Source organism: Bombina bombina, chromosome 1 (genome assembly GCF_027579735.1).
Source record: "Bombina bombina isolate aBomBom1 chromosome 1, aBomBom1.pri, whole genome shotgun sequence".
Taxonomy (NCBI): Eukaryota; Metazoa; Chordata; class Amphibia; order Anura; family Bombinatoridae; genus Bombina; species Bombina bombina.
The window spans coordinates 1,484,353,767-1,484,368,575 of record NC_069499.1 but is presented as its reverse complement, the minus strand read 5'-3'; positions in this window follow the sequence as shown (position 1 = coordinate 1,484,368,575).

The following is a 14,809-nucleotide window of genomic DNA, read 5'->3' as shown; positions in this document are numbered from 1 at the left end:
TTGAAATTTGGTAATATTACCCAGAAATGCCTTCTGTTTGCCGACGACGTGATCCTCACACTACAGTCTCCAAACGATTCCCTACCAGCCATCATAGAAACACTAGAACGCTATAAAACAATATCCAACTTCTCCATTAATATGGAGAAGTCGGGACTGATACCAATTAATCTAACAGCCAAAGAAATACAGTCCATATCACAACTAACAAACTTTGCATTAACAGATAGACTTAAATACTTGGGCTTGGTGATTCCCAAAGACACACACAAACTATTCTCAGATAACTACACTGCCCTCCACAATAGCATGAAGAGCCTATTAGACTCTTGGCATAAACAAGGACATTTATCATGGTTAGGTTGTATAAATACGGTGAAAATTATGATAATACCCAAATACCTGTATTTATTCCAAACCCTTCCTATGACTATACCTAAATCTTACCTTCAAGCTCAACAAAAGATGATAAATTCCTTTATCTGGTCATATAAATGCCCAAGAATAGCCCAGCACACATTATACCTTAGTAAAGAGGACGGAGGCCTAAATGTCCCCAATTTAACGAACTACTACAAAGCGACACACCTAACTAGGATAGTGGCATGGAACCACTCCACACCATCAAATGTATGGATACAAATAGAGAGCTATTTAACACAAACTAATGACATGAGAGATATGCCCTGGATTCCTAAATACTCTAGGCCCCACATGATACAACACAATGAATATATTAAAACTACCCTAGCAATATGGGCGAGTTGATCACACATACAAAAGGAATATCAACACCAATATCCCCCCTAACCCCTATCCTGCAATATCATATATTTTTAAAACATAGTTACACACTCATGTCAATGACAACAGACTCTTGTTAAATCTACCAATATATTTAATAACTACTCCCAAAGGTGTAAAGGACAGACTTTCACTTAATGAAGAACTAGGACCTCCATTCCATAATTGGTACGCATATTTACAAATTAAACATGCGATTGAGCACAGCCTCCACAGAGTAGAAATCCTAAGACCAATGACTAAATTTGAGCAGTTGTGCACCAACCCGAAAAATATGAGAGCTCACCTCTCACAGACATATAAAATTCTTAGAGGTTCCTTTCCTGAGAAACGCCCGACATACCTAGTGAGATGGTCTGATGAACTACACATTGAGATAGAACCTTAATCCTGGAAATGTGGGTTTCGCTATACCCACTCCTCTTCCACCTCACTAATCATGTCTGAACTAAATTATAAAATACTAGCCAGGTGGTACTTAACCCCTCAGCGACTACGAGTCATTTATCCCACAGCTTCATCCAGTTGCTGGAGGAGATGTGGAGATGTGGGAACCTTAACACACATTTGGTGGACATGTCCAAACTTAGGAGACTACTGGCCCCAGATAGAAAGGCATATAAACAAAACCCTAGGTACAGACATTGTGTTATCGCCACAGATAGTTCTTCTCAATCACATTCCAAAACTTACATGTCTCTATCGCAAGAAACTTTTACTCTTAATGATAACCTGCGCAAAACGATTAATACCTAGACTATGGAAAACGCAAGACAAAGCCACTATTGCACAGTGGAGAACGGAGGTTACACATGTCCTTACTCTTGAGAAAATGCACTATTGTTATCAGGGTAAACCAGACACAATATTAAACATTCAATTCATCTGGGAACAAAACTCTTAAAATCTCCAATAAACCTCCTTTGAATAAATAGTCATAACAGATTACCCAGCAAGGATGCTTACCCCTCCCCATCTTCCCTAAACTCACTATCCTTTTCTTAACTCTGCCTCTCTTGGCGACTGTATTCCTACCTAGATAACAAAATCTACAAACACTACTGTTATTAATAGCTTTGAAAATACCCAAGAAGACTTGGTCTTTGACAGAACAAGACAGCAGCCATCACACAATATACTATGCTGATATTTTGATGTCATGATATTGTAAATTATACCATTTGTCATTGTACCAATTTTCAATAAAAATTATTTGAACGAAAAAAACTTTTATGCACTAACTCTCCAATTTACAGATGCATTTCAATTTTAAATAGAAGAAATGTTGCTATATACTTCCATTATCAAAACGCTTCTAGTATACTGCATTACTGTTATGTCAGCGCTATATGCACATATGCTGTAGGGGCCTGTGCACCAGTATTCAAACACTACACCTTCTCAGAGAATGAGCAGTGCTTATGTGACACATAATAAGTCTTCATGGTACAATATACACCATTGCCAGCTCTCTGAGCTTGAATAATGGTGCAAAGGCCCTCACAGCATATGTGCTTATGCCACTGAAAAACACATATCCCTTTATGCACCTTCTATCTGTTTTGCAACTATGTCACACTCCTTATTAAAGCCCCCCTCATCAAATTCATCAAATCTAAACTAAGGTTCTCAAGAATGTTTCTCTACTCAGTATGACCAATTTAATTTCTCAGCTACTCCATAAAACCATTTATCTTATCTCCATCATATTATTACTACTTACCATTATCAGACCTCTTTCATTAATTTTCCATCTTCATTAAACATCTGCCACCTCAAAATGTCCATCACTTTCCACATAACCATCTGTGCTTTAGACTTCCTATTAGTTTAATGTTATACCTTATGCATACTTGCACTAAAATTCTTCCATTCCATAGCTCCACAAAGAAATGTATCTGCTATAAAATTCTATTAAAATGTCCACAATGTTACACACATGGATAAAATACTCTCTAACGCAATGATGCAACAACTTTTTTTTTATCAAATCAGTTTCACCATAGAGTTCTTCAACTTAATCAATGGAATCCATAAATTTGTTCCTCCAAGTGACAACCTCTATAAACCAGAACACAAATGGAACCTTACAAGTTAAAAGAGAAAGTGCAATTCTATTTAAAGATTAAGGTCATATAAAATAGATCCTTGACAAAGCTGGAGGTGGTCCGATGAAACTTGCATTGGAGACGTTTGGTTGTAAGGACTCATATGTCACTGGGAGGGTTGTGACGTTTGTTTTGTCATCCGCTTTAAGTTAACGCTTGTATCCTAGGTGGTTTTGCTAATGTTATGTGGTTTTGTTCTTAATATCAATTTGTCATACCTGAGTGATTTTATATTGTATTAATAAATACTTTTTATATTACTTTAGAGTCCAATCGATCTTCACCTATACAAGTTTTTTTTACATGTCCTTTAACACTAAGAGCTAAGTCATAACTTTGGGCTGTGTGAGCACAATTTCATTCACCTTGTTGTTTTGAATTCTATACAGAACTTCCCTATTGATTTTTCCTTTCTTTTAAAGATATCTTCACAGAAGACTTCTGGACTTTATATCCTACATTTTGTGCACCTTACACATTTTTTGTTTTATAGAAAATAAAGCTGACAATCATGAACCTCTGCTTATAAATAAACAACTCCAAGTATTTTAATTACTCAGAGAATCTATCAACAGTTCCTCTTCTCATAAGATAAATAATACACCACTTGATGGAAAAAATAAAACGTCATTCCTCTGTCACACATTACCAAAGATACCTGCTCAATAATGCAGTTCTACTCACAATATATAATCTGAAGTAATAATATCATGTTTATTATAAAACCAGCAATGCAGTAGTTTTCAGTTCTATGTGTATAGGCAGAAACTTACCTTCAACAAAATTTTAATTAGTGATTTTCTCCTGAGGAAGCAGGGGTCCATGCATTAGCCCACCAAACTGCTCCCATTTGCTTTTCCTGTTCTGCTCACATAAAATACATCTTATTTTTCATGGTGTTTTTGTTTAGCTTCCAAGTCACCTGAAATGTCACTAATCTATACGTCAGGCACTCTCTAATCTATAAATAAATCCTAAGAATATGAAATGAAAACACTAAATGACCTTATACCTGCCCTCAACAGTATGTTCAATAGAGCTCATGAAGTTCATAGAATAAGAGATCTGTGTCCTATGTTCATAATTTTCTAGAATTTTGTGCAATTATCCCAGACAATATTTGTTGTCCTCACTTATGCTATACATCTGTCTGGATGCTTATCACAGATGCCATTAACACCATTAATTCAACTGCAATATCTCTCACATTCAACATAATATGGTCTGCAAAAAACAAAGTGAGTAGGTCATATGGTACCTGGAAAGCTGTATTTATGAGCATAAATGACACCAATACATCCCTCCCCCATGGGGATCTCTTCATTGGTTAAAGTGACATGATGCTCAAAAATGTTCTTCACTTAATCTAAAACAGAATATTTTAAAATGATACAACCGATACCTAGGTATAAGTTCCACTATATTAAGTTTAAATAACTTCATGTAAAAATAATTTCACATTTAACTGCTTCTCTTCCATATACACATATGTGTTGCCCATTTAATCTAGTACTATAAGACACCCAATTGAATAAGACTTCAGGACTCATATGCTTCATCTTTGCAGTGAGCTGTCAGTGGACACTGTATGTCCACTGCCTAGATGTACTTTGGCACTGCCCCCTGTTCTCATGTGACCTATCTCAAGAGAGCAAGGTCTGTCAATCACTCTAAACTAGGCGGAACTGCTTTTTACATTGCTCCACTCGCTGCTTAGTACATGGAGACCTTTATGGTGTTGTGTAAAAAGAAATATTTTGCTAATTCATTTTGAATTTTTAGATACTTATACCTAATATTTAAAATCCACAGCAGTGAAATGTATCATTTTAATGAATCCATGAATATAAGTTCTATGACATTTAAAAAGATTGAGATTACATACTCATAGTTACCAATGTGCTCACTGGCCATTATGCATTGAAAGCTTTATGTAAAATCAGACCCAGAGAAATCCCCATATACTTTAATATATTAGTCTATTTTAAGATACCTTCATTCTATGGGGTCAATTTATTAAAGTCTGGCGGACATGATACGCCAGACATCGCTGAATGTGGATAGCATACACTGTCCGTTTTCAGCAATGCACAAGCAGTTCTAGTGAACTGCTTGTGCAATACCACCCCATGCAGATTCACTAGCAGGGGGTGTCAATCAGCCTGATCGTATAGGATCAGGTGGATTGCTGCACACAGCCTCAAAGGTGGTGTATGAGTTAAGGAGCAGCGGTCTATAGACCGATGCTTATTAACTCATGTTTCCTGCGAGCCTAAAGGCTTCTGCGGAAACAGGGTGAATTGGCCCAATTCGGCCAATAATAAATTGACCCCTATGAGTCAAAAAGTCACAACCTTTTTTTTTCCTCAAATAATTTAAAGAAAGATGAACAGTTTACAATGCATCTCTAGAAAGTAAAAAATAAATATCCAAAATACAGTAGAAATTTTGGAAAGTAAAGCCTCTGTATTCTCAGAGGCCTAATTGCATCCCCATATTGACTATAAAGCATCAAAATATCTATTAAATATCAATTGTGGTTTTTAATGGAATCCCATATCTTCCAGACGAAGACCCCATATGATGGATTGACATAAAATATTTCAGTATTTAAAAGAAGAATATTTATTGTGGCATCCCCAGCATGTGGCAGTGCAGCCCACCTTCCTAATAAAACAAAACAAAGGAGGTCTAAGCTTTCCGCTATACTCTAGAAAGGAAAAATTAGTCCTGTCATGCCATTACTTAGACAGTCACACCTTCAAGTATTAATCTATAATAATTATAATAATTTGCCATTTTTATAGCGCTTTCCTCACTGTGAGACTCAAAGCACTTTACAAATATACAAACATAACACATAAAAGTTAGGAGTTTTTGAAGGTTAGATAAGTAGACTGAATGCCTGAGAGAAGAGATGGGTTTTAAACTTTTTTTTTTAAAGTCTGTAAGGACGGTGCTTCTCTGATTGCGCACGGTAAAGAGTTCCAGAAGGTAGGGGCAGTGTGGCTGAATGCCCTGGAGCCTGAGTTTGTCTTTATTCTTGGCACTGACAGGAGGGATGTGCTGGCTAACCGAAGTGAGTGGGAAGGGATGTGGAGTGTTAGCTATTTCAGGTATTGTGGGCCTTGGTTTCTTAAGGCTTTGAAGGTCAGCAGGCCAATTTTAAAATATGTTCGCCATTTAATTGGAAGCCAGTGCAGGGAGTGGAGAACAGGTGTTATGTGGCAGGAGCAACTTTGCTTGGTCAGTAGTCTGGCTGCTGCACTTTGTACCGTCTGAAAGCTATGGAGTTCTTTTTTGGGGAGGCCCAAGTATAGTGCATTGCAGTAATCTAGTCTAGAGGTGTCAGATTTAATATGTCAGATGTGGTAAGGTAATCCTATGAATAAACAAAATATTTGGTTTGTAGCTGAATTATGCTAGGACCCAAAAAATAAGACTGAAACAGAATTTGGGATAATTAGCATTCAGCAATTATTACAGAAAAGTATTATTATTATACAGAGAGTAATGGATCTGAGTATAAGATTAAAGATTGTATAATGTCCAGGGTAATTAGTACTCGTAGAAAGCTGCAGTATGCTTTATACAGGATAAGTTGAAAAAGAGGTTGTGCTCAGCGTTGCAGGCAGATGGTAGTAGATGCAGCAAAAAGAAAAAGGTAACAAAGTACATGAAGTTAACTTGATACATACAACAAACAGGTGGTTGATGGCATAACAGAAAGAAACAATGTATCAGCTTGATATCAGTATCAGAGATAAAAAGTACTTGCGGTTTCATATGCAGTTAAGGCTGCAAGGCTTTGTGCTGTGAGCTGCTGCAGTCGAGTACAGGGAAATCTGTAGCGATATAGTAGCCATGGAGAGAGGAGTTGTGAGTGGCAGCCTGTGTCCTGAGGATAATGGATTAGCAAGGCTTCCGGAATAATCAGCTTCACGGTCAGGTAGGAAAAGGCTCCATAGTAATTGCATAAGGAAAGAGGACAGAGACTGTGTCTGTCAGAGTACAAAATTAAAAGTTAGCTTGAAGATCCACAATTCAGAATAGTGCTGAGAGGTATTCCAGCTGTAGGCAATATGACCAGAATAATCAAGCAAAATTATTAGGGGGAAGTGAGGTTAAATAGGCTGGTGAGTGAAAAAGGGAGGACCCATTTTAAAGGGATTTACAAGAGGATATAAATGCATGGCTTAATGTTGGTATATCATCCAGTGGAATTAAGTGTTGTATCCTGGCTATGTTTTTCAGATGAAAAAAGGCAGATTTTATTACGGAGGAGATTTGCTGTTTAAATGAAAGTTCTGCATTAATCAGCACTCCAAGGTTTTGTATCTTTGCTGAACTAATGAGTTCAGAGCCTCCTAGCTCCAGGCTAGTTACATGATTGTGGGATATTTTTGATGCCCGGGGTCCCCTCACCAAGATTAACTCTGTTTTGACCGGGTTCACTTTGAGCCAGCTAGCATTCATCCATTCTATGAGGTCTGTTAAGCAACTGTTTATATGGTGTGCTGGATCTGTGGTATGTGGAGCAAAGGAGAAGTAGAGTTGTGTGTCATCAGCGTAACAATAATACCTTAGGTCATATTGCCTAATGATGTCCCCCAGTGGTAGCAAGTAAATTGCGAATAGCATGGGAGACAGGTTGGATCCTTGTGGAAATCTGCAGGTCAGTTCTGTCAGTGCTGATTAGCTTTATCCTGATGTTACTCTCTGTGATCTACCAGTGAGAAAAGATTTAAACCAGTTAAGGACTGTGCCTCTGAGACCACAGATGTGCTGTAAGCGCTCCATTAGAATCCTATGGTCAATGGTGTCAAATGCAGCTGAGAGGTCCAAGAGGATTAGGATGGAGTAATCAATTTTGTCTCTTGCCCTAAGGAGGTCATTTAGCACTCGGACTAGTGCTGTTTCAGTGCTGTGGTGGCATCTGAAGCCTGACTGGTAAGGATCGAATATGTTCAAGTTTGATAGATGGGCTTCCAGTTGAGTTGCAACTATTTTAAGCTATGACTTGTTGATGCTAGCGAATGAGAATTCCTGGTCTAAATCCACGTGTACGGTTCCGTTTTTTCTTCATTGTTGCATGTATTAAAATGTTTGGTTATTTGAAAAAAGAATCAGTTTTAATGCTTGTTGTGCATGCCACTCTCTATCAATAGAGCTTTAATAGTGTACGTTTTCAGCCAATGATTGCCAGTGCAATCTGTGTCTCAGTGCTATAGTCTGGCAAATTGTACTACAGTAATTGTCACTATTTTACAGGTACAGTATTTATTGAATACTAATTGAATACTGTGCTGTGCTAGTAGTAAACTAAATGTAACACTATTGCAGCCCTAGTATATGTTAGTTCAAACATGTTTTCAAGTCTTTAAACACACTGGCAAGTAAAAAGAAGGCTAACAGGCTAAAACTGCTTTGTTTCACTTTAAGGCGGTTTTAACTTTAAAGCGGGGCTCCGGTCCCTAACCTGCCGTATGAGCAGGGTATAGCTGTATATATATATATATATATATATATATAAAAACTTTCTCAAAAGAAGAGGCACTCACAGGTCTTAATAAGCAAAAAGTTTTTTAGTTCATAGGTTCAGTCAACGTTTCGGTCCTCGCAGGGACCTTTGTCAAGACTGTTCTATATACAGAAGAATAGAAAAATATGGAAATAAAGTGAATTTCATCAAAGGGGAATAGACACATCACAGAACTAAAGACTTATATACAAGGTCCCAAGTCTTGTTTCTCAGTGATGACATCTACTGTCACATTCTATTTCTTATTATCCTTGTATTTTTTATTATCCTTGTAGTTCTCTAAACATTTTTGCCCATTATTAGTTTCTTTTGCCCACTCGTTCCGGTAATTTTTGTTGCCATGGCAACCTTGTACACTAACACGCTACTCACGTTACGTCATCAGCCATGGACTCCTGTGGGGTATTTAAAGGCAGCGCAGAACACAATCTGCTCACCTCTGACCGCTTGACACTGAGGATTACTGAGGTGAGTCTATCGGCTCCCGCCACGCTGCCTATATTTGTATTTAATTTTTTTACTTTGCAGTACTCAGCCCTCGTACCATTTGGTCTTCTACATAACACACTGCACTAAGGGGGGTTCCAAACCATTGTAGTCGTTCACATGCGCTGTTACAAATAGTAGGCATTACACATTGATGATAGTGCTGTAAACACAGTCCACAGTTGATATGTTTACTTTACGTTATGCCCTATTGCATATATAATTTGGGATTGTGGATTAACATAGTACGTAGTCTCCTAATCACTTTTTAACCATTTTATAACTTAACTTCTTCTATTGGTTTCTTTGATTCTATCTATACATGTGTTCTTTTACATTAACATCTGTGTGGTGCACATTATCAACATGACTCTAGCCGGTTTCGTTATAACATAGAGATTCGTCTCATGCTCTTGATCTAATAGTTTCCATTGCACTTGAGTCAGTATGGGCATGTGTAGAAATATATTTGTTGGGAGGTGTGATTGTTGACTCTGACTTTCTTTTCCACCTTTTGAGCTCTGTCATACACTTCAGATTTTATTTTATCTTTAGTACTGTATAGTGTTTAAAGCCTCTGGCCACTCCCTATAGATACATTTATTGATTGTATAAATTCTGTGACATTGCTCGTTACGCATACTCTACCTATGTACTTAACACGTGTTAGTCATCATTGTTTCCAGTATATTTGTCACTGATTATTTTTTATGTTCCTTTCCTATATCTTTTTCACTTGGGACCTTGTATATAAGTCTTTAGTTCTGTGATGTGTCTATTCCCCTTTGATGAAATTCACTTTATTTCCATATTTTTCTATTCTTCTGTATATAGAACAGTCTTGACAAAGGTCCCTGCGAGGACCGAAACGTTGACTGAACCTATGAACTAATAAAAACTTTTTGCTTATTAAGACCTGTGAGTGCCTCTTCTTTTGAGAAAGTTTCTACCTACCATAGAGTACACCCAGGCAATACCACTAACAGTGAGTGCTTGGATCCCACAACTAGTGTATATATATATATATATATATATATATATATCTGTGTTGCGGGTAAAGTCAGATATTGGGTAATCCTAGGATTAACCAGGTAAAATGGACATTACCCAAGTGGCTGTGGGTGAAGCCCGATGTATGATCCTAAATCCCTTCAGCATGCACTGTAATTCCCCCATCTTCACTATCTTCTTTGCCTCCACCTGGGGGGATCAAGGGGGACAAATCTCCCTATCGTAAACCTCATTCTCCAAGGTTCACTTAGGGTAGATGCCAGAGTATTGGTGGGACACCTTCCTTATACCCCCCAGGCGGAGGCAAAAGAAATAGAGAAGATGGGGTGGAATAAAAGTACATCAGACTTTACCCAAAGCCACTTGGGTAATGTCCTAGGATTACCTGGATTTCTTACTTTACCCTTAACATATATACGGTATGTGTGTGTATCTAAATAATAATTCCATAATAATATTTAATGTGTTTTACTGTGTATGTGCTATAAATATTTCACATCCCAATGTTCTTCACATACAGGAATATGTTATTTTTATTGTAAATACATATTTCCATATATATCTGTATATACATACACCTGTATGTCTATGCCTATAGATATATATTTTATATTAACATTATCAGATATAAATAGAAATATATATTTAATAAAAAAAAATTTTTTTTTCTTTTTGAAGTACATAGGAATCTAAAATAAAGGTAACACGCTACGGATTTTGCGCTTTAGGGCTAACATGGTGTCCGGTCAGCACACATGGGCCTAGATTTAGAGTTGGGCGGTAGCCGTCAAAACCAGCGTTAGAGGCTCCTAACGCTGGTTTTGGGCTACCGCCGGTATTTGGAGTCGGTCAGGAAAGGGTCTAACGCTCACTTTCCAGCCGCAACTTTTCCATACCGCAGCTCCCCTTACGTCAATTGCGTATCCTATCTTTTCAATGGGATCTTTCTAACGCCGGTATTTAGAGTCGTGGCTGAAGTGAGCGTTAGAAATCTAACGACAAAACTCCAGCCGCAGAAAAAAGTCAGTATTTAAGAGCTTTTGGGCTAACGCCGGTTTATAAAGCTCTTAACTACTGTGCTCTAAAGTACACTATCACCCATAAACTACCTATGAACCCCTAAACCGAGGTCCCCCCACATCGCCGCCACTATATTTAAATTTTTTAACCCCTAATCTTCCGCTCCGTACACCCCCGCCACCTATATTATCCCTATGTACCCCTAATCTGCTGCCCTAACATCGCCGACCCCTATATTATATTTATTAACCCCTAATCTGCCGCCCCCAACGTCGCCTCCACCTAACTACACTTATTAACCCCTAATCTGCCGACCGTACCTGAGCGCTACTATAATAAATGTATTAACCCCTAATCCGCCTCACTCCCGCCTCAATAACCCTATAATAAATAGTATTAACCCCTAATCTGCCCTCCCTAACATTGCCGACACCTAACTTCAATTATTAACCCCTAATCTGCCGACCGAATCTCGCCGCTACTGTAATAAATGGATTAACCCCTAATGCTAAGTCTAACCCTAACACCCCCCTAAATTAAATATAATTTAAATCTAACGAAATAAATTAACTCTTATTAAATAAATTATTCCTATTTAAAGCTAAATACTTACCTGTAAAATAAACCCTAATATAGCTACAATATAAATTATAATTATATTATAGCTATTTTAGGATTTATATTTATTTTACAGGTAACTTTGTATTTATTTTAACCAGGTACAATAGCTATTAAATAGTTAAGAACTATTTAATAGCTAAAATAGTTAAAATAATTACAAAATTACCTGTAAAATAAATCCTAACCTAAGTTACAATTAAACCTAACACTACACTATCAATAAATTAATTAAATAAAATACCTACAATTACCTACAATTAAACCTAACACTACACTATCAATACATTAATTAAATACAATATCTACAAATAAATACAATGAAATAAACTAACTAAAGTACAAAAAATAAAAAAGAACTAAGTTACAAAAAATAAAAAAATATTTACAAACATCAGAAAAATATTACAACAATTTTAAACTAATTACACCTACTCTAAGCCCCCTAATAAAATAACAAAGCCCCCCAAGATAAAAAAAATGCCCTACCCTATTCTAAATTAAAAAAGTTCAAAGCTCTTTTACCTTACCAGCCCTTAAAAGGACCTTTTGTGGGGCATGCCCCAAGAAATTCAGCTCTTTTGCCTGTAAAAAAAAACATACAATACCCCCCCCAACATTACAACCCACCACCCACATACCCCTAATCTAACCCAAACCCCCCTTAAATAAACCTAACACTAAGCCCCTGAAGATCTTCCTACCTTATCTTCACCTCGACGGGTATCGCCGATTGGTCCTGGATCCAAAATCTTCATCCAACCTAAGCGGGGGCTAGACATCCATAATCCTGCGGCTGAAGAGGTCCAGAAGAGGCTCCAAAGTCTTCATCCTATCCGGGAAGAAGAGGTGATCCAGACCGGCAACCATCTTGATCCAAGCGGCATCTTCTATCTTCATCCGATGAGGAACGGCTCCATCGTGAAGACCTCCAGCGCGGATCAATCTTCTTCCGACGACGTCCAACTGAAGAATGACGGTTCCTTTAAGGGACGTCATCCAAGATGGCGTCCCTCGAATTCCGATTGGCTGATAGGATTCTATCAGCCAATCAGAATTAAGGTAGGAAAATTTTGATTGGCTGATGGAATCAGCCAATCAGAATCAAGTTCAATCCAATTGGCTGATCCGATCAGCCAATCAGATTGAGCTCGCATTCTATTGGCTGATCGGAACAGCCAATAGAATGCGAGCTCAATCCAATTGGCTGATCGGATAGGATGAAGACTTTGAAGCCTCTTCTGGACCTCTTCAGCTGCAGGATTATGGATGTCTAGCCCCCACTTGGGTTGGATGAAGATTTTGGATCCAGGACCGATCGGCGATACCCGGCGAGGTGAAGATAAGGTAGGAAGATCTTCAGGGGCTTAGTGTTAGGTTTATTTAAGGGGGGTTTGGGTTAGATTAGGGGTATGTGGGTGGTGGGTTGTAAAGTTGGGGGGGGTATTGTACGTTTTTTTTTACAGGCAAAAGAGCTGAATTTCTTGGGGCATGCCCCACAAAAGGTCCTTTTAAGGGCTGGTAAGGTAAAAGAGCTTTGAACTTTTTTAATTTAGAATAGGGTAGGGCATTTTTTTATTTTGGGGGGCTTTGTTATTTTATTAGGGGGCTTAGAGTAGGTGTAATTAGTTTAAAATTGTTGTAATATTTTTCTGATGTTTGTAAATATTTTTTTATTTTTTGTAACTTAGTTCTTTTTTATTTTTGTACTTTAGTTAGTTTATTTCATTGTATTTATTTGTAGATATTGTATTTAATTAATGTATTGATAGTGTAGTGTTAGGTTTAATTGTAGGTAATTGTAGGTATTTTATTTAATTAATTTATTGATAGTGTAGTGTTAGGTTTAATTGTAACAGGTTAGAATTTATTTTACAGGTAATTTTGTAATTATTTTAACTATTTTAGCTATTAAATAGTTCTTAACTATTTAATAGCTATTGTACCTGGTTAAAATAAATACAAAGTTACCTGTAAAATAAATATAAATCCTAAAATAGCTATAATATAATTATAATTTATATTGTAGCTATATTAGGGTTTATTTTACAGGTAAGTATTAGCTTTAAATAGGAATAATTTATTTAATAAGAGTTAATTTATTTTGTTAGATTTAAATTATATTTAATTTAGGGGGTGTTAGGGTTAGACTTAGCTTTAGGGGTTAATCCATTTATTACAGTAGCGGCGAGATTCTGTCGGCAGATTAGGAGTTAATAATTGAAGTTAGGTGTCGGCAATGTTAGGGAGGGCAGATTAGGGGTTAATACTATTTATTATAGGGTTATTGAGGCGGGAGTGAGGTGGATTAGGGGTTAATACATTTATTATAGTAGCGCTCAGGTCCGGTCGGCAGATTAGGGGTTAATAAGTGTAGTTAGGTGGAGGCGACGTTGGGGGCGGCAGATTAGGGGTTAATAAATATAATATAGGGGTCGGCGATGTTAGGGTAGCAGATTAGGGGTACATAGGGATAATATAGGTGGCGGGGGTGTACGGAGGGGCAGATTAGGGGTTAAAAATAATATGCAGGGGTCAGCGATAGCGGGGGCGGCAGATTAGGGGTTAATAAGTGTAAGGTTAGGGGTGTTTAGACTCGGGGTACATGTTAGTGAGTGAGTGTTAGGTGCAGACGTAGGAAGTGTTTCCCCATAGCAAACAATGGGGCTGCGTTAGGAGCTGAACGCGGCTTTTTTGCAGGTGTTAGGTTTTTTTCAGCTCAAACAGCCCCATTATTTTCTATGGGGGAATCGTGCACGAGCATGTTTTTGAAGCTGGCCGCGTCCATAAGCACCGCTGGTATCGAGAGTTGAAGTTGCGTTAAATATGCTGTACGCTCCTTTTTTGGAGCCTAACACAGCCATTCTGTGAACTCTAAATGCCAGCGGTATTTAAAAGGTACGGCCAGAAAAAAGCCAGCGTAGCTAACGCACCCCTTTGGCGGCAAAACTCTAAATCTAGGCGATGAAGACTTAGTTATCTTGAGGAACATTATTGAAATATCACATATAAAATAAAAAATATGAATAATAACTATTAAAAATGACTATAGATACTGTAAACAATTCTAAATAACCCATAGAATATATACAGTATATACATATATATATGTATATACAGTATATATATATATATATATATATATATATATATATATATATATATATATTTCTTAAAGCATCTATAATAATTTTTTATAGTTATTATTAATATTTTTGAA